General features: G+C 45.1%; 11 non-coding genes across 11 annotated transcripts; all 11 read left to right on the forward strand.

The window, feature by feature from the left end:
* The first annotated feature begins 1,975 nt into the window (after nucleotides 1-1,975).
* trnak-uuu (transfer RNA lysine (anticodon UUU)) lies at nucleotides 1,976-2,047 on the forward strand. Its single transcript has one exon. It is a non-coding gene; the product is annotated as a tRNA-Lys (tRNA).
* Nucleotides 2,048-6,747: 4,700 nt separating this feature from the next.
* On the forward strand, nucleotides 6,748-6,819 carry trnae-uuc (transfer RNA glutamic acid (anticodon UUC)). Its single transcript has one exon. It is a non-coding gene; the product is annotated as a tRNA-Glu (tRNA).
* A 1,766-nt stretch (nucleotides 6,820-8,585) lies between these two features.
* trnae-uuc (transfer RNA glutamic acid (anticodon UUC)) lies at nucleotides 8,586-8,657 on the forward strand. The gene has a single exon. It is a non-coding gene; the product is annotated as a tRNA-Glu (tRNA).
* A 1,771-nt stretch (nucleotides 8,658-10,428) lies between these two features.
* On the forward strand, nucleotides 10,429-10,500 carry trnae-uuc (transfer RNA glutamic acid (anticodon UUC)). Its single transcript has one exon. It is a non-coding gene; the product is annotated as a tRNA-Glu (tRNA).
* A 1,766-nt stretch (nucleotides 10,501-12,266) lies between these two features.
* On the forward strand, nucleotides 12,267-12,338 carry trnae-uuc (transfer RNA glutamic acid (anticodon UUC)). Its single transcript has one exon. It is a non-coding gene; the product is annotated as a tRNA-Glu (tRNA).
* Nucleotides 12,339-14,110: 1,772 nt separating this feature from the next.
* trnae-uuc (transfer RNA glutamic acid (anticodon UUC)) lies at nucleotides 14,111-14,182 on the forward strand. Its single transcript has one exon. It is a non-coding gene; the product is annotated as a tRNA-Glu (tRNA).
* A 1,772-nt stretch (nucleotides 14,183-15,954) lies between these two features.
* trnae-uuc (transfer RNA glutamic acid (anticodon UUC)) lies at nucleotides 15,955-16,026 on the forward strand. Its single transcript has one exon. It is a non-coding gene; the product is annotated as a tRNA-Glu (tRNA).
* A 1,772-nt stretch (nucleotides 16,027-17,798) lies between these two features.
* trnae-uuc (transfer RNA glutamic acid (anticodon UUC)) lies at nucleotides 17,799-17,870 on the forward strand. The gene has a single exon. It is a non-coding gene; the product is annotated as a tRNA-Glu (tRNA).
* A 1,772-nt stretch (nucleotides 17,871-19,642) lies between these two features.
* On the forward strand, nucleotides 19,643-19,714 carry trnae-uuc (transfer RNA glutamic acid (anticodon UUC)). Its single transcript has one exon. It is a non-coding gene; the product is annotated as a tRNA-Glu (tRNA).
* A 1,772-nt stretch (nucleotides 19,715-21,486) lies between these two features.
* trnae-uuc (transfer RNA glutamic acid (anticodon UUC)) lies at nucleotides 21,487-21,558 on the forward strand. The gene has a single exon. It is a non-coding gene; the product is annotated as a tRNA-Glu (tRNA).
* A 1,766-nt stretch (nucleotides 21,559-23,324) lies between these two features.
* On the forward strand, nucleotides 23,325-23,396 carry trnae-uuc (transfer RNA glutamic acid (anticodon UUC)). Its single transcript has one exon. It is a non-coding gene; the product is annotated as a tRNA-Glu (tRNA).
* The last annotated feature ends 326 nt before the right edge of the window (nucleotides 23,397-23,722 follow it).

Here is a 23,722-nt window from a genome sequence, read left to right on the forward strand (position 1 = left end):
CATGTCTTTGATGTTCTCCACAAAAACTGCCATTTGCTGCGGACAGTTTTCCCTGGCGCGAATGTGATGAGAATTTCTAAACAGCAAGGAGGAAAGACTGGGTTGGTCTGCTTGCTGGCACAAACGTTTGCAGCAGCTTCCCTGGTGGTCTAGTGGTTAGGGTTCGGCGCTTACACGCCGCGGCCCGGGTTCGATTCCCGGTCAGGGAACATTGTATCTGCGGTGCTTCGAAATGGAATGTTGTTCCTGAACATGCTTGCAGCTCAACTCGCTGTTGTTGCCCCAATCATCAGCAGCGTGTGGTGATACAACAAAAACACTTCTGTTTTCAAGTCTGCACAAAATGACAAGATCTCGCTCAACAAGTGGAACTCCAATTGCTGACAGACAACGTACATTTTGCCAATCATGGCTATCTTTAGTCTTCCAGGTACGTATTTGCGCCACATCACTCGAGCTTGTCATCAATCAATGCATTGCCACTGCGGAAATATTCAGCATTTTAAACTTCGCAAAGAGTGCAAGACTGGAATCAGGGAATGCCTGGACCATGGGCACTGATAACCTATCCTTGAGCATTCATTTGGACAGGGCCCCTTCTACAGTGCACACTGGCTCACTCCGTGTCAAAGTTTAGCGTTTAAAGGCGATTTCCAAGATCTGAATTTCCCGGCAGAGAATTCATGGAATTTTTGATGTAACCGAGATTCACCATCACTAACGTTAAATCTCTCCTTTTCAATATCATTATACATTACATGAACACATCCGGAGCTCCGAGATGTGTTTGGGACCCATTGCCCCGAAATGAGGACTGAGTGTGCGGGGCAATTCCTTCCGGGGTTTAAGTTTTCTTTCAAAAAGGTGTGAGAAAGTTTTGCTTCGTTTTCTGTCGTGCCGAAATAGTCCAGTTGGGAGAGCGTGAGACTGAAGATTTAAAGGTCACTGGTTCAATCCCGGGTTTCGGCAATATCTGGTGATTTTACTTTTCCTTCATTTTAAGGGGAGAAGCTGGTTTTAGATCGAGACAGTGGTTGAGGGCTGGGCTGTTCAGCGGTTGCGTGGTACTAATTTTCGACATGATTTTTTTTAGATTCAGCGCTCTGTTACGTTCTATTTATACTCTGCCCAGTTTTGTATATGGTACTGAAGTTTCATGTTCAGCCATGAACTCATTGAATGGCGGTGCAGGCTAGAAGAGCTGAATGGCCTGCTCCTGCACCTATTTTCTATGTTTCTAAGAGTGAACAATGTTTAAGCGATGCGATGTGTTCAATTCTTATGTAGTTACTCTATCACCCAGTTTGTTCCTGATACAAAATCATCTCAGGCTCTGCTTTCACGCAGCCCAAGGGCATTTTGTTGCCGGTTAAATCGGTCGTTTAGGGCGTGGTATTAATAAAGCAAAGAGCGCGGGCATGATCCCCGTATGAGCCAACCCAATTTTTCATGATTTTTATTCGGTTTTTAGTAACTTTTACAATCAAATCTTCATAACGAAACAAATCCACACGGAATCCCAAGGGATGGGAACGATTTGGAATAACAGCCATTGCTTCTTTGCCGACGGTGTGCAGAGCACAACTTTCTGTTGATACGTGTTTCTTGCTTTGCGCATTACCGATGAACTGGAGAGCTGTTCCCGTCAATGTTTAAAAGCAGAACAGAAAGACAGAACGGTTCTGTCGCCAGGAGATGAGCAAAAGGCTGCATTTCAGGACAAAAGCACCAAATGAAATCTTCACACGGTACCGAGAGTGAAAATTCCCGGAAAAAGGAGAGAATGAAATGGATTTCAGTGGATGCCTAGCCGCACTTAACGCTGTGATTGCGCGGACATGTCTTTGATGTTCTCCACAAAAACTGCCATTTGCTGCGAACAGTTTTCCCTGGCGCGAATGTGATGAGAATTTCTAAACAGCAAGGAGGAAAGACTGGGTTGGTCTGCTTGCTGGCACAAACGTTTGCAGCAGCTTCCCTGGTGGTCTAGTGGTTAGGATTCGGCGCTTTTACCGCCGCTGCCCGGGTTCGATTCCCGGTCAGGGAACGTTGTATCTGCGGTGTTTCGAAATGCAAGGCTGTTCCTCAACATGCTTGCAGCTCAACTCGCTGTTGTTGCCCCAATCATCAGCAGCGTGTCGTGATACCACAAAAACACTTATGTTTTAAAGTCTGCACTAAATGACAAGATCTCGCTCAACAAGTGGAACTCCAATTGCTGATAGACAACGTACATTTTGCCAATCATGGCTATCTTTAGTCTTGCAGGTACGTATTTGCGCCACATCACTCGAGCTTGTCATCAATCAATGCATTGCCACTGCGGAAATATTCAGCAATTTAAACTTCGCAAAGAGTGCAAGACTGGAATCAGGGAATGCCTGGACCATGGGCACTGATAACTTATCCTTGAGCATTCATTTGGACAGGGCCCCTTCTACAGTGCACACTGGCTCACTGCGTGTCAATGTTTAGCGTTTAAAGGCGATTTCCAAGATCTGAATTTCCCGGCAGAGAATTCATGGAGTTTTTGATGTAACCGAGATTCACCATCACTAACGTTAAATCTCTCCTTGATTCGCGACTCTGATCTCTCTTCATCATGTCACTGCAAAGGACAGAACCTGCTTTAATTTCACCTTGGCTCGGGGTCAGTGCGCTCAATAGGCCTTCGGCCCGTCTCCCTTTCACACCCCATCAGTGTCGAGAACAGAACAGGGAATTTTACTGACATGTTAAGTTCTAAAACAGTATATAAACTCTCCAGTATATTTCACAGTGTCTTCAACACTGTGAGATCTAGCCTGGTGTGCAATATTTGTGTCTTTATGAACACTTCATCAGTACATTAAATGAACATATGGAACTACAATTGCTGATTGACATTGTACGGTTTGCCAACATTTAAGTGCAGTGTGAGAACAATCACAATGATCATTATTCTTCCATGTACTTTCTTGCGCGGCATTACCCGAACAAACCGAGCTGATCACAGCCCGGCTATCAGTCAATTCATTGCCAGTGCGGAAAAATGCACATTTTCAACGTAGCAACGTGCACAATACCGGAATCAGAGAGTGCCTGGATCGTGGGCAGTGATGAATTAACATGAGCATTAAGATTTTCAATATCATTATACATTACATGAACACATCCGGAGCTCCGAGATGTGTTTGGGACCCATTGCCCCGAAATGAGGACTGAGTGTGCGGGGCAATTCCTTCCGGGGTTTAAGTTTTCTTTCAAAAAGGTGTGAGAAAGTTTTGCTTCGTTTTCTGTCGTGCCGAAATAGTCCAGTTGGGAGAGCGTGAGACTGAAGATTTAAAGGTCACTGGTTCAATCCCGGGTTTCGGCAATATCTGGTGATTTTACGTTTCCTTCATTTTAAGGGGAGAAGCTGGTTTGAGATCGAGACAGTGGTTGAGGGCTGGGCTGTTCAGCGGTTGCGTGGTACTAATTTTCGACTTGATTTTTTTTAGATTCAGCGCTCTGTTACGTTCTATTTATACTCTGCCCAGTTTTGTATATGGTACTGAAGTTTCATGTTCAGCCATGAACTCATTGAATGGCGGTGCAGGCTAGAAGAGCTGAATGGCCTGCTCCTGCACCTATTTTCTATGTTTCTAAGAGTGAACAATGTTTAAGTGATGCGATGTGTTCAATTCTTATGCAGTTGCTCTATCACCCAGTGTGTTCCGGATACAAAATCATCTCAGGCTCTGCTTTCACGCAGCCCAAGGGCATTTTGTTGCCGGTTAAATCGGTCGTTTAGGGCGTGGTATTAATAAAGCAAAGAGCGCGGGCATGATCCCCGTATGAGCCAACCCAATTTTTCATGATTTTAATTCGGTTTTTAGTAACTTTTACAATCAAATCTTCATAACGAAACAAATCCACACGGAATCCCAAGGGATGGGAACGATTTGGAATAACAGCCATTGCTTTTTTGCCGACGGTGTGCAGAGCACAACTTTCTGTTGATACGTGTTTCTTGCTTTGCGCATAACCGATGAACTGGAGAGCTGTTCCCGTCAATGGTTAAAAGCAGAACAGAAAGACAGAACGGTTCTGTCGCCAGGAGATGAGCAAAAGGCTGCATTTCAGGACAAAAGCACCAAATGAAATCTTCACACGGTACCGAGAGTGAAAATTCCCGGAAAAAGGAGAGAATGAAATGGATTTCAGTGGATGCCTAGCCGCACTTAACGCTGTGATTGCGCGGACATGTCTTTGATGTTCTCCACAAAAACTGCCATTTGTTGCGAACAGTTTTCCCTAACGCGAATGTGATGAGAATTTCTAAACAGCAAGGAGGAAAGACTGGGTTGGTCTGCTTGCTGGCACAAACGTTTGCAGCAGCTTCCCTGGTGGTCTAGTGGTTAGGATTCGGCGCTTTCACCGCCGCTGCTAGGGTTCGATTCCCGGTCAGGGAACATTGTATCTGCGGTGTTTCGAAATGCAAGGCTGTTCCTCAACATGCTTGCAGCTCAACTCGCTGTTGTTGCCCCAATCATCAGCAGCGTGTCGTGATACCACAAAAACACTTATGTTTTAAAGTCTGCACTAAATGACAAGATCTCGCTCAACAAGTGGAACTCCAATTGCTGATAGACAACGTACATTTTGCCAATCATGGCTATCTTTAGTCTTGCAGGTACGTATTTGCGCCCCATCACTCGAGCTTGTCATCAATCAATGCATTGCCACTGCGGAAATATTCAGCAATTTAAACTTCGCAAAGAGAGCAAGACTGGAATCAGGGAATGCCTGGACCATGGGCACTGATAACTTATCCTTGAGCATTCATTTGGACAGGGCCCCTTCTACAGTGCACACTGGCTCACTGCGTGTCAATGTTTAGCGTTTAAAGGCGATTTCCAAGATCTGAATTTCCCGGCAGAGAATTCATGGAGTTTTTGATGTAACCGAGATTCACCATCACTAACGTTAAATCTCTCCTTGATTCGCGACTCTGATCTCTCTTCATCATGTCACTGCAAAGGACAGAACCTGCTTTAATTTCACCTTGGCTCGGGGTCAGTGCGGGTCAATAGGCCTTCGGCCCGTCTCCCTTTCACACCCCATCAGTGTCGAGAACAGAACAGGGAATTTTACTGACATGTTAAGTTCTAAAACAGTATATAAACTCTCCAGTATATTTCACAGTGTCTTCAACACTGTGAGATCAAGACTGGTGTGCAATATTTGTATCTTTATGAACACTTCATCAGTACATTAAATGAACATATGGAACTACAATTGCTGATTGACATTGTACGGTTTGCCAACATTTAAGTGCAGTGTGAGAACAATCACAATGATCATTATTCTTCCATGTACTTTCTTGCGCGGCATTACCCGAACAAACCGAGCTGATCACAGCCCGGCTATCAGTCAATTCATTGCCAGTGCGGAAAAATGCACATTTTCAACGTAGCAACGTGCACAATACCGGAATCAGAGAGTGCCTGGATCGTGGGCAGTGATGAATTAACATGAGCATTAAGATTTTCAATATCATTATACATTACATGAACACATCCGGAGCTCCGAGATGTGTTTGGGACCCATTGCCCCGAAATGAGGACTGAGTGTGCGGGGCAATTCCTTCCGGGGTTTAAGTTTTCTTTCAAAAAGGTGTGAGAAAGTTTTGCTTCGTTTTCTGTCGTGCCGAAATAGTCCAGTTGGGAGAGCGTGAGACTGAAGATTTAAAGGTCACTGGTTCAATCCCGGGTTTCGGCAATATCTGGTGATTTTACGTTTCCTTCATTTTAAGGGGAGAAGCTGGTTTGAGATCGAGACAGTGGTTGAGGGCTGGGCTGTTCAGCGGTTGCGTGGTACTAATTTTCGACTTGATTTTTTTTAGATTCAGCGCTCTGTTACGTTCTATTTATACTCTGCCCAGTTTTGTATATGGTACTGAAGTTTCATGTTCAGCCATGAACTCATTGAATGGCGGTGCAGGCTAGAAGAGCTGAATGGCCTGCTCCTGCACCTATTTTCTATGTTTCTAAGAGTGAACAATGTTTAAGCGATGCGATGTGTTCAATTCTTATGCAGTTACTCTATCACCCAGTGTGTTCCGGATACAAAATCATCTCAGGCTCTGCTTTCACGCAGCCCAAGGGCATTTTGTTGCCGGTTAAATCGGTCGTTTAGGGCGTGGTATTAATAAAGCAAAGAGCGCGGGCATGATCCCCGTATGAGCCAACCCAATTTTTCATGATTTTAATTCGGTTTTTAGTAACTTTTACAATCAAATCTTCATAACGAAACAAATCCACACGGAATCCCAAGGGATGGGAACGATTTGGAATAACAGCCATTGCTTTTTTCCGACGGTGTGCAGAGCACAACTTTCTGTTGATACGTGTTTCTTGCTTTGCGCATAACCGATGAACTGGAGAGCTGTTCCCGTCAATGGTTAAAAGCAGAACAGAAAGACAGAACGGTTCTGTCGCCAGGAGATGAGCAAAAGGCTGTATTTCAGGACAAAAGCACCAAATGAAATCTTCATACGGTACCGAGAGTGAAAATTCCCGGAAAAAGGAGAGAATGAAATGGATTTCAGTGGATGCCTAGCCGCACTTAACGCTGTGATTGCGCGGACATGTCTTTGATGTTCTCCACAAAAACTGCCATTTGCTGCGAACAGTTTTCCCTGGCGCGAATGTGATGAGAATTTCTAAACAGCAAGGAGGAAAGAATGGGTTGGTCTGCTTGCTGGCACAAACGTTTGCAGCAGCTTCCCTGGTGGTCTAGTGGTTAGGATTCGGCGCTTTCACCGCCGCGGCCCGGGTTCGATTCCCGGTCAGAGAACATTGTATCTGCGGTGTTTCAAAATGCAATGCTATTCCTCAACATGCTTGCAGCTCAACTCGCTGTTGTTGCCCCAATCATCAGCAGCGTGTCGTGATACCAGAAAAACACTTATGTTTTAAAGTCTGCACGAAATGACAAGATCTCGCTCAACAAGTGGAACTCCAATTGCTGATAGACAACGTACATTTTGCCAATCATGGCTATCTTTAGTCTTGCAGGTACGTATTTGCGCCACATCACTCGAGCTTGTCATCAATCAATGCATTGCCACTGCGGAAATATTCAGCATTTTAAACTTCGCAAAGAGTGCAAGACTGGAATCAGGGAATGCCTGGACCATGGGCACTGATAACTTATCCTTGAGCATTCATTTGGACAGGGCCCCTTCTACAGTGCACACTGGCTCACTGCGTGTCAATGTTTAGCGTTTAAAGGCGATTTCCAAGATATGAATTTCCCGGCAGAGAATTCATGGAGTTTTTGATGTAACCGAGATTCACCATCACTAACGTTAAATCTCTCCTTTTCAATATCATTATACATTACATGAACACATCCGGAGCTCCGAGATGTGTTTGGGACCCATTGCCCCGAAATGAGGACTGAGTGTGCGGGGCAATTCCTTCCGGGGTTTAAGTTTTCTTTCAAAAAGGTGTGAGAAAGTTTTGCTTCGTTTTCTGTCGTGCCGAAATAGTCCAGTTGGGAGAGCGTGAGACTGAAGATTTAAAGGTCACTGGTTCAATCCCGGGTTTCGGCAATATCTGGTGATTTTACGTTTCCTTCATTTTAAGGGGAGAAGCTGGTTTGAGATCGAGACAGTGGTTGAGGGCTGGGCTGTTCAGCGGTTGCGTGGTACTAATTTTCGACATGATTTTTTTTAGATTCAGCGCTCTGTTACGTTCTATTTATACTCTGCCCAGTTTTGTATATGGTACTGAAGTTTCATGTTCAGCCATGAACTCATTGAATGGCGGTGCAGGCTAGAAGAGCTGAATGGCCTGCTCCTGCACCTATTTTCTATGTTTCTAAGAGTGAACAATGTTTAAGCGATGCGATGTGTTCAATTCTTATGCAGTTACTCTATCACCCAGTGTGTTCCGGATACAAAATCATCTCAGGCTCTGCTTTCACGCAGCCCAAGGGCATTTTGTTGCCGGTTAAATCGGTCGTTTAGGGCGTTGTATTAATAAAGCAAAGAGCGCGGGCATGATCCCCGTATGAGCCAACCCAATTTTTCATGATTTTTATTCGGTTTTTAGTAACTTTTACAATCAAATCTTCATAACGAAACAAATCCACACGGAATCCCAAGGGATGGGAACGATTTGGAATAACAGCCATTGCTTCTTTGCCGACGGTGTGCAGAGCACAACTTTCTGTTGATACGTGTTTCTTGCTTTGCGCATAACCGATGAACTGGAGAGCTGTTCCCGTCAATGGTTAAAAGCAGAACAGAAAGACAGAACGGTTCTGTCGCCAGGAGATGAGCAAAAGGCTGCATTTCAGGACAAAAGCACCAAATGAAATCTTCACACGGTACCGAGAGTGAAAATTCCCGGAAAAAGGAGAGAATGAAATGGATTTCAGTGGATGCCTAGCCGCACTTAACGTTGTGATTGCGCGGACATGTCTTTGATGTTCTCCACAAAAACTGCCATTTGCTGCGAACAGTTTTCCCTGGCGCGAATGTGATGAGAATTTCTAAACAGCAAGGAGGAAAGACTGGGTTGGTCTGCTTGCTGGCACAAACGTTTGCAGCAGCTTCCCTGGTGGTCTAGTGGTTAGGATTCGGCGCTTTCACCGCCGTGGCCCGGGTTCGATTCCCAGTCAGGGAACATTGTATCTGTGGTGTTTCGAAATGCAATGCTGTTCCTCAACATGCTTGCAGCTCAACTCGCTGTTGTTGCCCCAATCATCAGCAGCGTGTCGTGATACCACAAAAACACTTATGTTTTAAAGTCTGCACTAAATGACAAGATCTCGCTCAACAAGTGGAACTCCAATTGCTGATAGACAACGTACATTTTGCCAATCATGGCTATCTTTGGTCTTCCAGGTACGTATTTGCGCCACATCACTCGAGCTTGTCATCAATCAATGCATTGCTACTGCGGAAATATTCAGCATTTTAAACTTCGCAAAGAGTGCAAGACTTGAATCAGGGAATGCCTGGACCATGGGCACTGATAACTTATCCTTGAGCATTCATTTGGACAGGGCCCCTTCTACAGTGCACACTGACTCACTGCGTGTCAAAGTTTAGCGTTTAAAGGCGATTTCCAAGATCTGAATTTCCCGGCAGAGAATTCATGGAGTTTTTGATGTAACCGAGATTCACCATCACTAACGTTAAATCTCTCCTTTTCAATATCATTATACATTACATGAACACATCCGGAGCTCCGAGATGTGTTTGGGACCCATTGCCCCGAAATGATGACTCAGTGTGCGGGGCAATTCCTTCCGGGTTTAAGTTTTCTTTCAAAAAGGTGTGAGAAAGTTTTGCTTCGTTTTCTGTCGGGCCGAAATAGTCCAGTTGGGAGAGCGTGAGACTGAAGATTTAAAGGTCACTGGTTCAATCCCGGGTTTCGGCAATATCTGGTGATTTTACGTTTCCTTCATTTTAAGGGGAGAAGCTGGTTTTAGATCGAGACAGTGGTTGAGGGCTGGGCTGTTCAGCGGTTGCGTGGTACTAATTTTCGACATGATTTTTTTTAGATTCAGCGCTCTTTTTCTGTTACGTTCTATTTATACTCTGCCCAGTTTTGTATATGGTACTGAAGTTTCATGTTCAGCCATGAACTCATTGAATGGCGGTGCAGGCTAGAAGAGCTGAATGGCCTGCTCCTGCACCTATTTTCTATGTTTCTAAGAGTGAACAATGTTTAAGCGATGCAACGTGTTCAATTCTTATGCAGTAACTCTATCACCCAGTGTGTGCCGGATACAAAATCATCTCAGGCTGTGCTTTCACGCAGCCCAAGGGCATTTTGTTGCCGGTTAAATCGGTCGTTTAGGGCGTGGTATTAATAAAGCCAAAAGCGCGGGCCCGATCCCCGTATGCGCCATCCCAATTTTTCATGATTTTTATTCGGTTTTTAGTAACTTTTACAATCAAATCTTCATAACGAAACAAATCCACACGGAATCCCAAGGGATGGGAACGATTTGGAATAACAGCCATTGCTTCTTTGCCGACGGTGTGCAGAGCACAACTTTCTGTTGATACGTGTTTCTTGCTTTGCGCATAACCGATGAACTGGAGACCTGTTCCCGTCAATGGTTAAAAGCAGAACAGAAAGACAGAACGGTTCTGTCGCCAGGAGATGAGCAAAAGGCTGCATTTCAGGACAAAAGCGCCAAATGAAATCTTCACACGGTACAGAGAGTGAAAATTCCCGGAAAAAGGAGAGAATGAAATGGATTTCAGTGGATGCCTAGCCGCACTTAAGGCTGTGATTGCGCGGACATGTCTTTGATGTTCTCCACAAAAACTGCCATTTGCTGCGAACAGTTTTCCCTGGCGCGAATGTGATGAGAATTTCTAAACAGCAAGGAGGAAAGACTGGGTTGGTCTGCTTGCTGGCACAAACGTTTGCAGCAGCTTCCCTGGTGGTATAGTGGTTAGGATTCGGCGCTTTCACCGCCGCGGCCCGGGTTCGATTCCCGGTCAGGGAACATTGTATCTGCGGTGCTTCGAAAAGCAATGTTGTTCCTGAACATGCTTGCAGCTCAACTCGCTGTTGTTGCCCCAATCATCAGCAGCGTGTGGTGATACAACAAAAACACTTCTGTTTTCAAGTCTGCACAAAATGACAAGATCTCGCTCAACAAGTGGAACTCCAATTGCTGATAGACAACGTACATTTTGCCAATCATGGCTATCTTTAGTCTTGCAGGTACGTATTTGCGCCACATCACTCGAGCTTGTCATCAATCAATGCATTGCCACTGCGGAAATATTCAGCATTTTAAACTTCGCAAAGAGTGCAAGACTGGAATCAGGGAATGCCTGGACCATGGGCACTGATAACTTATCCTTGAGCATTCATTTGGACAGGGCCCCTTCTACAGTGCACACTGGCTCACTGCGTGTCAATGTTTAGCGTTTAAAGGCGATTTCCAAGATCTGAATTTCCCGGCAGAGAATTCATGGAGTTTTTGATGTAACCGAGATTCACCATCACTAACGTTAAATCTCTCCTTTTCAATATCATTATACATTACATGAACACATCCGGAGCTCCGAGATGTGTTTGGGACCCATTGCCCCGAAATGAGGACTGAGTGTGCGGGGCAATTCCTTCCGGGGTTTAAGTTTTCTTTCAAAAAGGTGTGAGAAAGTTTTGCTTCGTTTTCTGTCGTGCCGAAATAGTCCAGTTGGGAGAGCGTGAGACTGAAGATTTAAAGGTCACTGGTTCAATCCCGGGTTTCGGCAATATCTGGTGATTTTACGTTTCCTTCATTTTAAGGGGAGAAGCTGGTTTGAGATCGAGACAGTGGTTGAGGGCTGGGCTGTTCAGCGGTTGCGTGGTACTAATTTTCGACATGATTTTTTTTAGATTCAGCGCTCTGTTACGTTCTATTTATACTCTGCCCAGTTTTGTATATGGTACTGAAGTTTCATGTTCAGCCATGAACTCATTGAATGGCGGTGCAGGCTAGAAGAGCTGAATGGCCTGCTCCTGCACCTATTTTCTATGTTTCTAAGAGTGAACAATGTTTAAGCGATGCGATGTGTTCAATTCTTATGCAGTTACTCTATCACCCAGTGTGTTCCGGATACAAAATCATCTCAGGCTCTGCTTTCACGCAGCCCAAGGGCATTTTGTTGCCGGTTAAATCGGTCGTTTAGGGCGTGGTATTAATAAAGCAAAGAGCGCGGGCATGATCCCCGTATGAGCCAACCCAATTTTTCATGATTTTTATTCGGTTTTTAGTAACTTTTACAATCAAATCTTCATAACGAAACAAATCCACACGGAATCCCAAGGGATGGGAACGATTTGGAATAACAGCCATTGCTTCTTTGCCGACGGTGTGCAGAGCACAACTTTCTGTTGATACGTGGTTCTTGCTTTGCGCATAACCGATGAACTGGAGAGCTGTTCCCGTCAATGGTTAAAAGCAGAACAGAAAGACAGAACGGTTCTGTCGCCAGGAGATGAGCAAAAGGCTGCATTTCAGGACAAAAGCACCAAATGAAATCTTCACACGGTACCGAGAGTGAAAATTCCCGGAAAAAGGAGAGAATGAAATGGATTTCAGTGGATGCCTAGCCGCACTTAACACTGTGATTGCGCGGACATGTCTTTGATGTTCTCCACAAAAACTGCCATTTGCTGCGAACAGTTTTCCCTGGCGCGAATGTGATGAGAATTTCTAAACAGCAAGGAGGAAAGACTGGGTTGGTCTGCTTGCTGGCACAAACGTTTGCAGCAGCTTCCCTGGTGGTCTAGTGGTTAGGATTCGGCGCTTTCACCGCCGCGGCCCGGGTTCGATTCCCGGTCAGGGAACATTGTATCTGCGGTGTTTCGAAATGCAATGCTGTTCCTCAACATGCTTGCAGCTCACCTCGCTGTTGTTGCCCCAATCATCAGCAGCGTGTCGTGATACCACAAAAACACTTATGTTTTAAAGTCTGCACTAAATGACAAGATCTCGCTCAACAAGTGGAACTCCAATTGCTGATAGACAACGTACATTTTGCCAATCATGGCTATCTTTGGTCTTCCAGGTACGTATTTGCGCCACATCACTCGAGCTTGTCATCAATCAATGCATTGCTACTGCGGAAATATTCAGCATTTTAAACTTTGCAAAGAGTGCAAGACTTGAATCAGGGAAGGCCTGGACCATGGGCACTGATAACTTATCCTTGAGCATTCATTTGGACAGGGCCCCTTCTACAGTGCACACTGACTCACTGCGTGTCAAAGTTTAGCGTTTAAAGGCGATTTCCAAGATCTGAATTTCCCGGCAGAGAATTCATGGAGTTTTTGATGTAACCGAGATTCACCATCACTAACGTTAAATCTCTCCTTTTCAATATCATTATACATTACATGAACACATCCGGAGCTCCGAGATGTGTTTGGGACCCATTGCCCCGAAATGATGACTCAGTGTGCGGGGCAATTCCTTCCGGGGTTTAAGTTTTCTTTCAAAAAGGTGTGAGAAAGTTTTGCTTCGTTTTCTGTCGGGCCGAAATAGTCCAGTTGGGAGAGCGTGAGACTGAAGATTTAAAGGTCACTGGTTCAATCCCGGGTTTCGGCAATATCTGGTGATTTTACGTTTCCTTCATTTTAAGGGGAGAAGCTGGTTTTAGATCGAGACAGTGGTTGAGGGCTGGGCTGTTCAGCGGTTGCGTGGTACTAATTTTCGACATGATTTTTTTTAGATTCAGCGCTCTTTTTCTGTTACGTTCTATTTATACTCTGCCCAGTTTTGTATATGGTACTGAAGTTTCATGTTCAGCCATGAACTCATTGAATGGCGGTGCAGGCTAGAAGAGCTGAATGGCCTGCTCCTGCACCTATTTTCTATGTTTCTAAGAGTGAACAATGTTTAAGCGATGCAACGTGTTCAATTCTTATGCAGTAACTCTATCACCCAGTGTGTGCCGGATACAAAATCATCTCAGGCTGTGCTTTCACGCAGCCCAAGGGCATTTTGTTGCCGGTTAAATCGGTCGTTTAGGGCGTGGTATTAATAAAGCCAAAAGCGCGGGCCCGATCCCCGTATGCGCCATCCCAATTTTTCATGATTTTTATTCGGTTTTTAGTAACTTTTACAATCAAATCTTCATAACGAAACAAATCCACACGGAATCCCAAGGGATGGGAACGATTTGGAATAACAGCCATTGCTTCTTTGCCGACGGTGTGCAGAGCACAACTTTCTGTTGATACGTGTTTCTTGCTTTGCGCATAACCGATGAACTGGAGACCTGTTCCCGTCAATGGTTAAAAGCAGAACAGAAAGACAGAACGGTTCTGTCGCCAGGAGATGAGCAAAAGGCTGCATTTCAGGACAAAAGCGCCAAATGAAATCTTCACACGGTACCGAGAGTGAAAATTCCCGGAAAAAGGAGAGAATGAAATGGATTTCAGTGGATGCCTAGCCGCACTTAAGGCTGTGATTGCGCGGACATGTCTTTGATGTTCTCCACAAAAACTGCCATTTGCTGCGAACAGTTTTCCCTGGCGCGAATGTGATGAGAATTTCTAAACAGCAAGGAGGAAAGACTGGGTTGGTCTGCTTGCTGGCACAAACGTTTGCAGCAGCTTCCCTGGTGGTATAGTGGTTAGGATTCGGCGCTTTCACCGCCGCGGCCCGGGTTCAATTCCCGGTCAGGGAACATTGTATCTGCGATGCTTCGAAATGCAATGTTGTTCCTGAACATGCTTGCAGCTCAACTCGCTGTTGTTGCCCCAATCATCAGCAGCGTGTGGTGATACAACAAAAACACTTCTGTTTTCAAGTCTGCACAAAATGACAAGATCTCGCTCAACAAGTGGAACTCCAATTGCTGATAGACAACGTACATTTTGCCAATCATGGCTATCTTTGGTCTTCCAGGTACGTATTTGCGCCACATCACTCGAGCTTGTCATCAATCAATGCATTGCTACTGCGGAAATATTCAGCATTTTAAACTTTGCAAAGAGTGCAAGACTTGAATCAGGGAAGGCCTGGACCATGGGCACTGATAACTTATCCTTGAGCATTCATTTGGACAGGGCCCCTTCTACAGTGCACACTGACTCACTGCGTGTCAAAGTTTAGCGTTTAAAGGCGATTTCCAAGATCTGAATTTCCCGGCAGAGAATTCATGGAGTTTTTGATGTAACCGAGATTCACCATCACTAACGTTAAATCTCTCCTTTTCAATATCATTATACATTACATGAACACATCCGGAGCTCCGAGATGTGTTTGGGACCCATTGCCCCGAAATGATGACTCAGTGTGCGGGGCAATTCCTTCCGGGGTTTAAGTTTTCTTTCAAAAAGGTGTGAGAAAGTTTTGCTTCGTTTTCTGTCGGGCCGAAATAGTCCAGTTGGGAGAGCGTGAGACTGAAGATTTAAAGGTCACTGGTTCAATCCCGGGTTTCGGCAATATCTGGTGATTTTACGTTTCCTTCATTTTAAGGGGAGAAGCTGGTTTTAGATCGAGACAGTGGTTGAGGGCTGGGCTGTTCAGCGGTTGCGTGGTACTAATTTTCGACATGATTTTTTTTAGATTCAGCGCTCTTTTTCTGTTACGTTCTATTTATACTCTGCCCAGTTTTGTATATGGTACTGAAGTTTCATGTTCAGCCATGAACTCATTGAATGGCGGTGCAGGCTAGAAGAGCTGAATGGCCTGCTCCTGCACCTATTTTCTATGTTTCTAAGAGTGAACAATGTTTAAGCGATGCAACGTGTTCAATTCTTATGCAGTAACTCTATCACCCAGTGTGTGCCGGATACAAAATCATCTCAGGCTGTGCTTTCACGCAGCCCAAGGGCATTTTGTTGCCGGTTAAATCGGTCGTTTAGGGCGTGGTATTAATAAAGCCAAAAGCGCGGGCCCGATCCCCGTATGCGCCATCCCAATTTTTCATGATTTTTATTCGGTTTTTAGTAACTTTTACAATCAAATCTTCATAACGAAACAAATCCACACGGAATCCCAAGGGATGGGAACGATTTGGAATAACAGCCATTGCTTCTTTGCCGACGGTGTGCAGAGCACAACTTTCTGTTGATACGTGTTTCTTGCTTTGCGCATAACCGATGAACTGGAGACCTGTTCCCGTCAATGGTTAAAAGCAGAACAGAAAGACAGAACGGTTCTGTCGCCAGGAGATGAGCAAAAGGCTGCATTTCAGGACAAAAGCGCCAAATGAAATCTTCACACGGTACCGAGAGTGAAAATTCCCGGAAAAAGGAGAGAATGAAATGGATTTCAGTGGATGCCTAGCCGCACTTAAGGCTGTGATTGCGCGGACATGTCTTTGATGTTCTCCACAAAAACTGCCATTTGCTGCGAACAGTTTTCCCTGGCGCGAATGTGATGAGAATTTCTAAACAGCAAGGAGGAAAGACTGGGTTGGTCTGCTTGCTGGCACAAACGTTTGCAGCAGCTTCCCTGGTGGTATAGTGGTTAGGATTCGGCGCTTTCACCGCCGCGGCCCGGGTTCGATTCCCGGTCAGGGAACATTGTATCTGCGATGCTTCGAAATGCAATGTTGTTCCTGAACATGCTTGCAGCTCAACTCGCTGTTGTTGCCCCAATCATCAGCAGCGTGTGGTGATACAACAAAAACACTTCTGTTTTCAAGTCTGCACAAAATGACAAGATCTCGCTCAACAAGTGGAACTCCAATTGCTGATAGACAACGTACATTTTGCCAATCATGGCTATCTTTGGTCTTCCAGGTACGTATTTGCGCCACATCACTCGAGCTTGTCATCAATCAATGCATTGCTACTGCGGAAATATTCAGCATTTTAAACTTTGCAAAGAGTGCAAGACTTGAATCAGGGAAGGCCTGGACCATGGGCACTGATAACTTATCCTTGAGCATTCATTTGGACAGGGCCCCTTCTACAGTGCACACTGACTCACTGCGTGTCAAAGTTTAGCGTTTAAAGGCGATTTCCAAGATCTGAATTTCCCGGCAGAGAATTCATGGAGTTTTTGATGTAACCGAGATTCACCATCACTAACGTTAAATCTCTCCTTTTCAATATCATTATACATTACATGAACACATCCGGAGCTCCGAGATGTGTTTGGGACCCATTGCCCCGAAATGATGACTCAGTGTGCGGGGCAATTCCTTCCGGGGTTTAAGTTTTCTTTCAAAAAGGTGTGAGAAAGTTTTGCTTCGTTTTCTGTCGGGCCGAAATAGTCCAGTTGGGAGAGCGTGAGACTGAAGATTTAAAGGTCACTGGTTCAATCCCGGGTTTCGGCAATATCTGGTGATTTTACGTTTCCTTCATTTTAAGGGGAGAAGCTGGTTTTAGATCGAGACAGTGGTTGAGGGCTGGGCTGTTCAGCGGTTGCGTGGTACTAATTTTCGACATGATTTTTTTTAGATTCAGCGCTCTTTTTCTGTTACGTTCTATTTATACTCTGCCCAGTTTTGTATATGGTACTGAAGTTTCATGTTCAGCCATGAACTCATTGAATGGCGGTGCAGGCTAGAAGAGCTGAATGGCCTGCTCCTGCACCTATTTTCTATGTTTCTAAGAGTGAACAATGTTTAAGCGATGCAACGTGTTCAATTCTTATGCAGTAACTCTATCACCCAGTGTGTGCCGGATACAAAATCATCTCAGGCTGTGCTTTCACGCAGCCCAAGGGCATTTTGTTGCCGGTTAAATCGGTCGTTTAGGGCGTGGTATTAATAAAGCCAAAAGCGCGGGCCCGATCCCCGTATGCGCCATCCCAATTTTTCATGATTTTTATTCGGTTTTTAGTAACTTTTACAATCAAATCTTCATAACGAAACAAATCCACACGGAATCCCAAGGGATGGGAACGATTTGGAATAACAGCCATTGCTTCTTTGCCGACGGTGTGCAGAGCACAACTTTCTGTTGATACGTGTTTCTTGCTTTGCGCATAACCGATGAACTGGAGACCTGTTCCCGTCAATGGTTAAAAGCAGAACAGAAAGACAGAACGGTTCTGTCGCCAGGAGATGAGCAAAAGGCTGCATTTCAGGACAAAAGCGCCAAATGAAATCTTCACACGGTACCGAGAGTGAAAATTCCCGGAAAAAGGAGAGAATGAAATGGATTTCAGTGGATGCCTAGCCGCACTTAAGGCTGTGATTGCGCGGACATGTCTTTGATGTTCTCCACAAAAACTGCCATTTGCTGCGAACAGTTTTCCCTGGCGCGAATGTGATGAGAATTTCTAAACAGCAAGGAGGAAAGACTGGGTTGGTCTGCTTGCTGGCACAAACGTTTGCAGCAGCTTCCCTGGTGGTATAGTGGTTAGGATTCGGCGCTTTCACCGCCGCGGCCCGGGTTCGATTCCCGGTCAGGGAACATTGTATCTGCGGTGCTTCGAAATGCAATGTTGTTCCTGAACATGCTTGCAGCTCAACTCGCTGTTGTTGCCCCAATCATCAGCAGCGTGTGGTGATACAACAAAAACACTTCTGTTTTCAAGTCTGCACAAAATGACAAGATCTCGCTCAACAAGTGGAACTCCAATTGCTGATAGACAACGTACATTTTGCCAATCATGGCTATCTTTAGTCTTGCAGGTACGTATTTGCGCCACATCACTCGAGCTTGTCATCAATCAATGCATTGCCACTGCGGAAATATTCAGCATTTTAAACTTCGCAAAGAGTGCAAGACTGGAATCAGGGAATGCCTGGACCATGGGCACTGATAACTTATCCTTGAGCATTCATTTGGACAGGGCCCCTTCTACAGTGCACACTGGCTCACTGCGTGTCAATGTTTAGCGTTTAAAGGCGATTTCCAAGATCTGAATTTCCCGGCAGAGAATTCATGGAGTTTTTGATGTAACCGAGATTCACCATCACTAACGTTAAATCTCTCCTTTTCAATATCATTATACATTACATGAACACATCCGGAGCTCCGAGATGTGTTTGGGACCCATTGCCCCGAAATGATGACTCAGTGTGCGGGGCAATTCCTTCCGGGGTTTAAGTTTTCTTTCAAAAAGGTGTGAGAAAGTTTTGCTTCGTTTTCTGTCGGGCCGAAATAGTCCAGTTGGGAGAGCGTGAGACTGAAGATTTAAAGGTCACTGGTTCAATCCCGGGTTTCGGCAATATCTGGTAATTTTACGTTTCCTTCATTTTAAGGGGAGAAGCTGGTTTTAGATCGAGACAGTGGTTGAGGGCTGGGCTGTTCAGCGGTTGCGTGGTACTAATTTTCGACATGATTTTTTTTAGATTCAGCGCTCTTTTTCTGTTACGTTCTATTTATACTCTGCCCAGTTTTGTATATGGTACTGAAGTTTCATGTTCAGCCATGAACTCATTGAATGGCGGTGCAGGCTAGAAGAGCTGAATGGCCTGCTCCTGCACCTATTTTCTATGTTTCTAAGAGTGAACAATGTTTAAGCGATGCAACGTGTTCAATTCTTATGCAGTAACTCTATCACCCAGTGTGTGCCGGATACAAAATCATCTCAGGCTGTGCTTTCACGCAGCCCAAGGGCATTTTGTTGCCGGTTAAATCGGTCGTTTAGGGCGTGGTATTAATAAAGCCAAAAGCGCGGGCCCGATCCCCGTATGCGCCATCCCAATTTTTCATGATTTTTATTCGGTTTTTAGTAACTTTTACAATCAAATCTTCATAACGAAACAAATCCACACGGAATCCCAAGGGATGGGAACGATTTGGAATAACAGCCATTGCTTCTTTGCCGACGGTGTGCAGAGCACAACTTTCTGTTGATACGTGTTTCTTGCTTTGCGCATAACCGATGAACTGGAGACCTGTTCCCGTCAATGGTTAAAAGCAGAACAGAAAGACAGAACGGTTCTGTCGCCAGGAGATGAGCAAAAGGCTGCATTTCAGGACAAAAGCGCCAAATGAAATCTTCACACGGTACCGAGAGTGAAAATTCCCGGAAAAAGGAGAGAATGAAATGGATTTCAGTGGATGCCTAGCCGCACTTAAGGCTGTGATTGCGCGGACATGTCTTTGATGTTCTCCACAAAAACTGCCATTTGCTGCGAACAGTTTTCCCTGGCGCGAATGTGATGAGAATTTCTAAACAGCAAGGAGGAAAGACTGGGTTGGTCTGCTTGCTGGCACAAATGTTTGCAGCAGCTTCCCTGGTGGTCTAGTGGTTAGGATTCGGCGCTTTCACCGCCGCGGCCCGGGTTCGATTCCCGGTCAGGGAACATTGTATCTGCGGTGCTTCGAAATGCAATGTTGTTCCTGAACATGCTTGCAGCTCAACTCGCTGTTGTTGCCCCAATCATCAGCAGCGTGTGGTGATACAACAAAAACACTTCTGTTTTCAAGTCTGCACAAAATGACAAGATCTCGCTCAACAAGTGGAACTCCAATTGCTGATAGACAACGTACATTTTGCCAATCATGGCTATCTTTAGTCTTGCAGGTACGTATTTGCGCCACATCACTCGAGCTTGTCATCAATCAATGCATTGCCACTGCGGAAATATTCAGCATTTTAAACTTCGCAAAGAGTGCAAGACTGGAATCAGGGAATGCCTGGACCATGGGCACTGATAACTTATCCTTGAGCATTCATTTGGACAGGGCCCCTTCTACAGTGCACACTGGCTCACTGCGTGTCAATGTTTAGCGTTTAAAGGCGATTTCCAAGATCTGAATTTCCCGGCAGAGAATTCATGGAGTTTTTGATGTAACCGAGATTCACCATCACTAACGTTAAATCTCTCCTTTTCAATATCATTATACATTACATGAACACATCCGGAGCTCCGAGATGTGTTTGGGACCCATTGCCCCGAAATGATGACTCAGTGTGCGGGGCAATTCCTTCCGGGGTTTAAGTTTTCTTTCAAAAAGGTGTGAGAAAGTTTTGCTTCGTTTTCTGTCGGGCCGAAATAGTCCAGTTGGGAGAGCGTGAGACTGAAGATTTAAAGGTCACTGGTTCAATCCCGGGTTTCGGCAATATCTGGTGATTTTACGTTTCCTTCATTTTAAGGGGAGAAGCTGGTTTTAGATCGAGACAGTGGTTGAGGGCTGGGCTGTTCAGCGGTTGCGTGGTACTAATTTTCGACATGATTTTTTTTAGATTCAGCGCTCTTTTTCTGTTACGTTCTATTTATACTCTGCCCAGTTTTGTATATGGTACTGAAGTTTCATGTTCAGCCATGAACTCATTGAATGGCGGTGCAGGCTAGAAGAGCTGAATGGCCTGCTCCTGCACCTATTTTCTATGTTTCTAAGAGTGAACAATGTTTAAGCGATGCAACGTGTTCAATTCTTATGCAGTAACTCTATCACCCAGTGTGTGCCGGATACAAAATCATCTCAGGCTGTGCTTTCACGCAGCCCAAGGGCATTTTGTTGCCGGTTAAATCGGTCGTTTAGGGCGTGGTATTAATAAAGCCAAAAGCGCGGGCCCGATCCCCGTATGCGCCATCCCAATTTTTCATGATTTTTATTCGGTTTTTAGTAACTTTTACAATCAAATCTTCATAACGAAACAAATCCACACGGAATCCCAAGGGATGGGAACGATTTGGAATAACAGCCATTGCTTCTTTGCCGACGGTGTGCAGAGCACAACTTTCTGTTGATACGTGTTTCTTGCTTTGCGCATAACCGATGAACTGGAGACCTGTTCCCGTCAATGGTTAAAAGCAGAACAGAAAGACAGAACGGTTCTGTCGCCAGGAGATGAGCAAAAGGCTGCATTTCAGGACAAAAGCGCCAAATGAAATCTTCACACGGTACCGAGAGTGAAAATTCCCGGAAAAAGGAGAGAATGAAATGGATTTCAGTGGATGCCTAGCCGCACTTAAGGCTGTGATTGCGCGGACATGTCTTTGATGTTCTCCACAAAAACTGCCATTTGCTGCGAACAGTTTTCCCTGGCGCGAATGTGATGAGAATTTCTAAACAGCAAGGAGGAAAGACTGGGTTGGTCTGCTTGCTGGCACAAACGTTTGCAGCAGCTTCCCTGGTGGTCTAGTGGTTAGGATTCGGCGCTTTCACCGCCGCGGCCCGGGTTCGATTCCCGGTCAGGGAACATTGTATCTGCGGTGCTTCGAAATGCAATGTTGTTCCTGAACATGCTTGCAGCTCAACTCGCTGTTGTTGCCCCAATCATCAGCAGCGTGTGGTGATACAACAAAAACACTTCTGTTTTCAAGTCTGCACAAAATGACAAGATCTCGCTCAACAAGTGGAACTCCAATTGCTGATAGACAACGTACATTTTGCCAATCATGGCTATCTTTAGTCTTGCAGGTACGTATTTGCGCCACATCACTCGAGCTTGTCATCAATCAATGCATTGCCACTGCGGAAATATTCAGCATTTTAAACTTCGCAAAGAGTGCAAGACTGGAATCAGGGAATGCCTGGACCATGGGCACTGATAACTTATCCTTGAGCATTCATTTGGACAGGGCCCCTTCTACAGTGCACACTGGCTCACTGCGTGTCAATGTTTAGCGTTTAAAGGCGATTTCCAAGATCTGAATTTCCCGGCAGAGAATTCATGGAGTTTTTGATGTAACCGAGATTCACCATCACTAACGTTAAATCTCTCCTTTTCAATATCATTATACATTACATGAACACATCCGGAGCTCCGAGATGTGTTTGGGACCCATTGCCCCGAAATGAGGACTGAGTGTGCGGGGCAATTCCTTCCGGGGTTTAAGTTTTCTTTCAAAAAGGTGTGAGTAAGTTTTGCTTCGTTTTCTGTCGTGCCGAAATAGTCCAGTTGGGAGAGCGTGAGACTGAAGATTTAAAGGTCACTGGTTCAATCCCGGGTTTCGGCAATATCTGGTGATTTTACGTTTCCTTCATTTTAAGGGGAGAAGCTGGTTTGAGATCGAGACAGTGGTTGAGGGCTGGGCTGTTCAGCGGTTGCGTGGTACTAATTTTCGACATGATTTTTTTTAGATTCAGCGCTCTGTTACGTTCTATTTATACTCTGCCCAGTTTTGTATATGGTACTGAAGTTTCATGTTCAGCCATGAACTCATTGAATGGCGGTGCAGGCTAGAAGAGCTGAATGGCCTGCTCCTGCACCTATTTTCTATTGTTCTAAGAGTGAACAATGTTTAAGCGATGCGATGTGTTCAATTCTTATGCAGTTACTCTATCACCCAGTGTGTTCCGGATACAAAATCATCTCAGGCTCTGCTTTCACGCAGCCCAAGGGCATTTTGTTGCCGGTTAAATCGGTCGTTTAGGGCGTGGTATTAATAAAGCAAAGAGCGCGGGCATGATCCCCGTATGAGCCAACCCAATTTTTCATGATTTTTATTCGGTTTTTAGTAACTTTTACAATCAAATCTTCATAACGAAACAAATCCACACGGAATCCCAAGGGATGGGAACGATTTGGAATAACAGCCATTGCTTCTTTGCCGACGGTGTGCAGAGCACAACTTTCTGTTGATACGTGGTTCTTGCTTTGCGCATAACCGATGAACTGGAGAGCTGTTCCCGTCAATGGTTAAAAGCAGAACAGAAAGACAGAACGGTTCTGTCGCCAGGAGATGAGCAAAAGGCTGCATTTCAGGACAAAAGCACCAAATGAAATCTTCACACGGTACCGAGAGTGAAAATTCCCGGAAAAAGGAGAGAATGAAATGGATTTCAGTGGATGCCTAGCCGCACTTAACACTGTGATTGCGCGGACATGTCTTTGATGTTCTCCACAAAAACTGACATTTGCTGCGAACAGTTTTCCCTGGCGCGAATGTGATGAGAATTTCTAAACAGCAAGGAGGAAAGACTGGGTTGGTCTGCTTGCTGGCACAAACGTTTGCAGCAGCTTCCCTGGTGGTCTAGTGGTTAGGATTCGGCGCTTTCACCGCCGCGGCCCGGGTTCGATTCCCGGTCAGGGAACATTGTATCTGCGGTGTTTCGAAATGCAATGCTGTTCCTCAACATGCTTGCAGCTCACCTCGCTGTTGTTGCCCCAATCATCAGCAGCGTGTCGTGATACCACAAAAACACTTATGTTTTAAAAACTGCACTAAATGACAAGATCTCGCTCAACAAGTGGAACTCCAATTGCTGATAGACAACGTACATTTTGCCAATCATGGCTATCTTTGGTCTTCCAGGTACGTATTTGCGCCACATCACTCGAGCTTGTCATCAATCAATGCATTGCTACTGCGGAAATATTCAGCATTTTAAACTTCGCAAAGAGTGCAAGACTGGAATCA

Source organism: Pristiophorus japonicus, unplaced genomic scaffold (genome assembly GCF_044704955.1).
Source record: "Pristiophorus japonicus isolate sPriJap1 unplaced genomic scaffold, sPriJap1.hap1 HAP1_SCAFFOLD_282, whole genome shotgun sequence".
Lineage (NCBI taxonomy): Eukaryota > Metazoa > Chordata > Chondrichthyes > Pristiophoridae > Pristiophorus > Pristiophorus japonicus.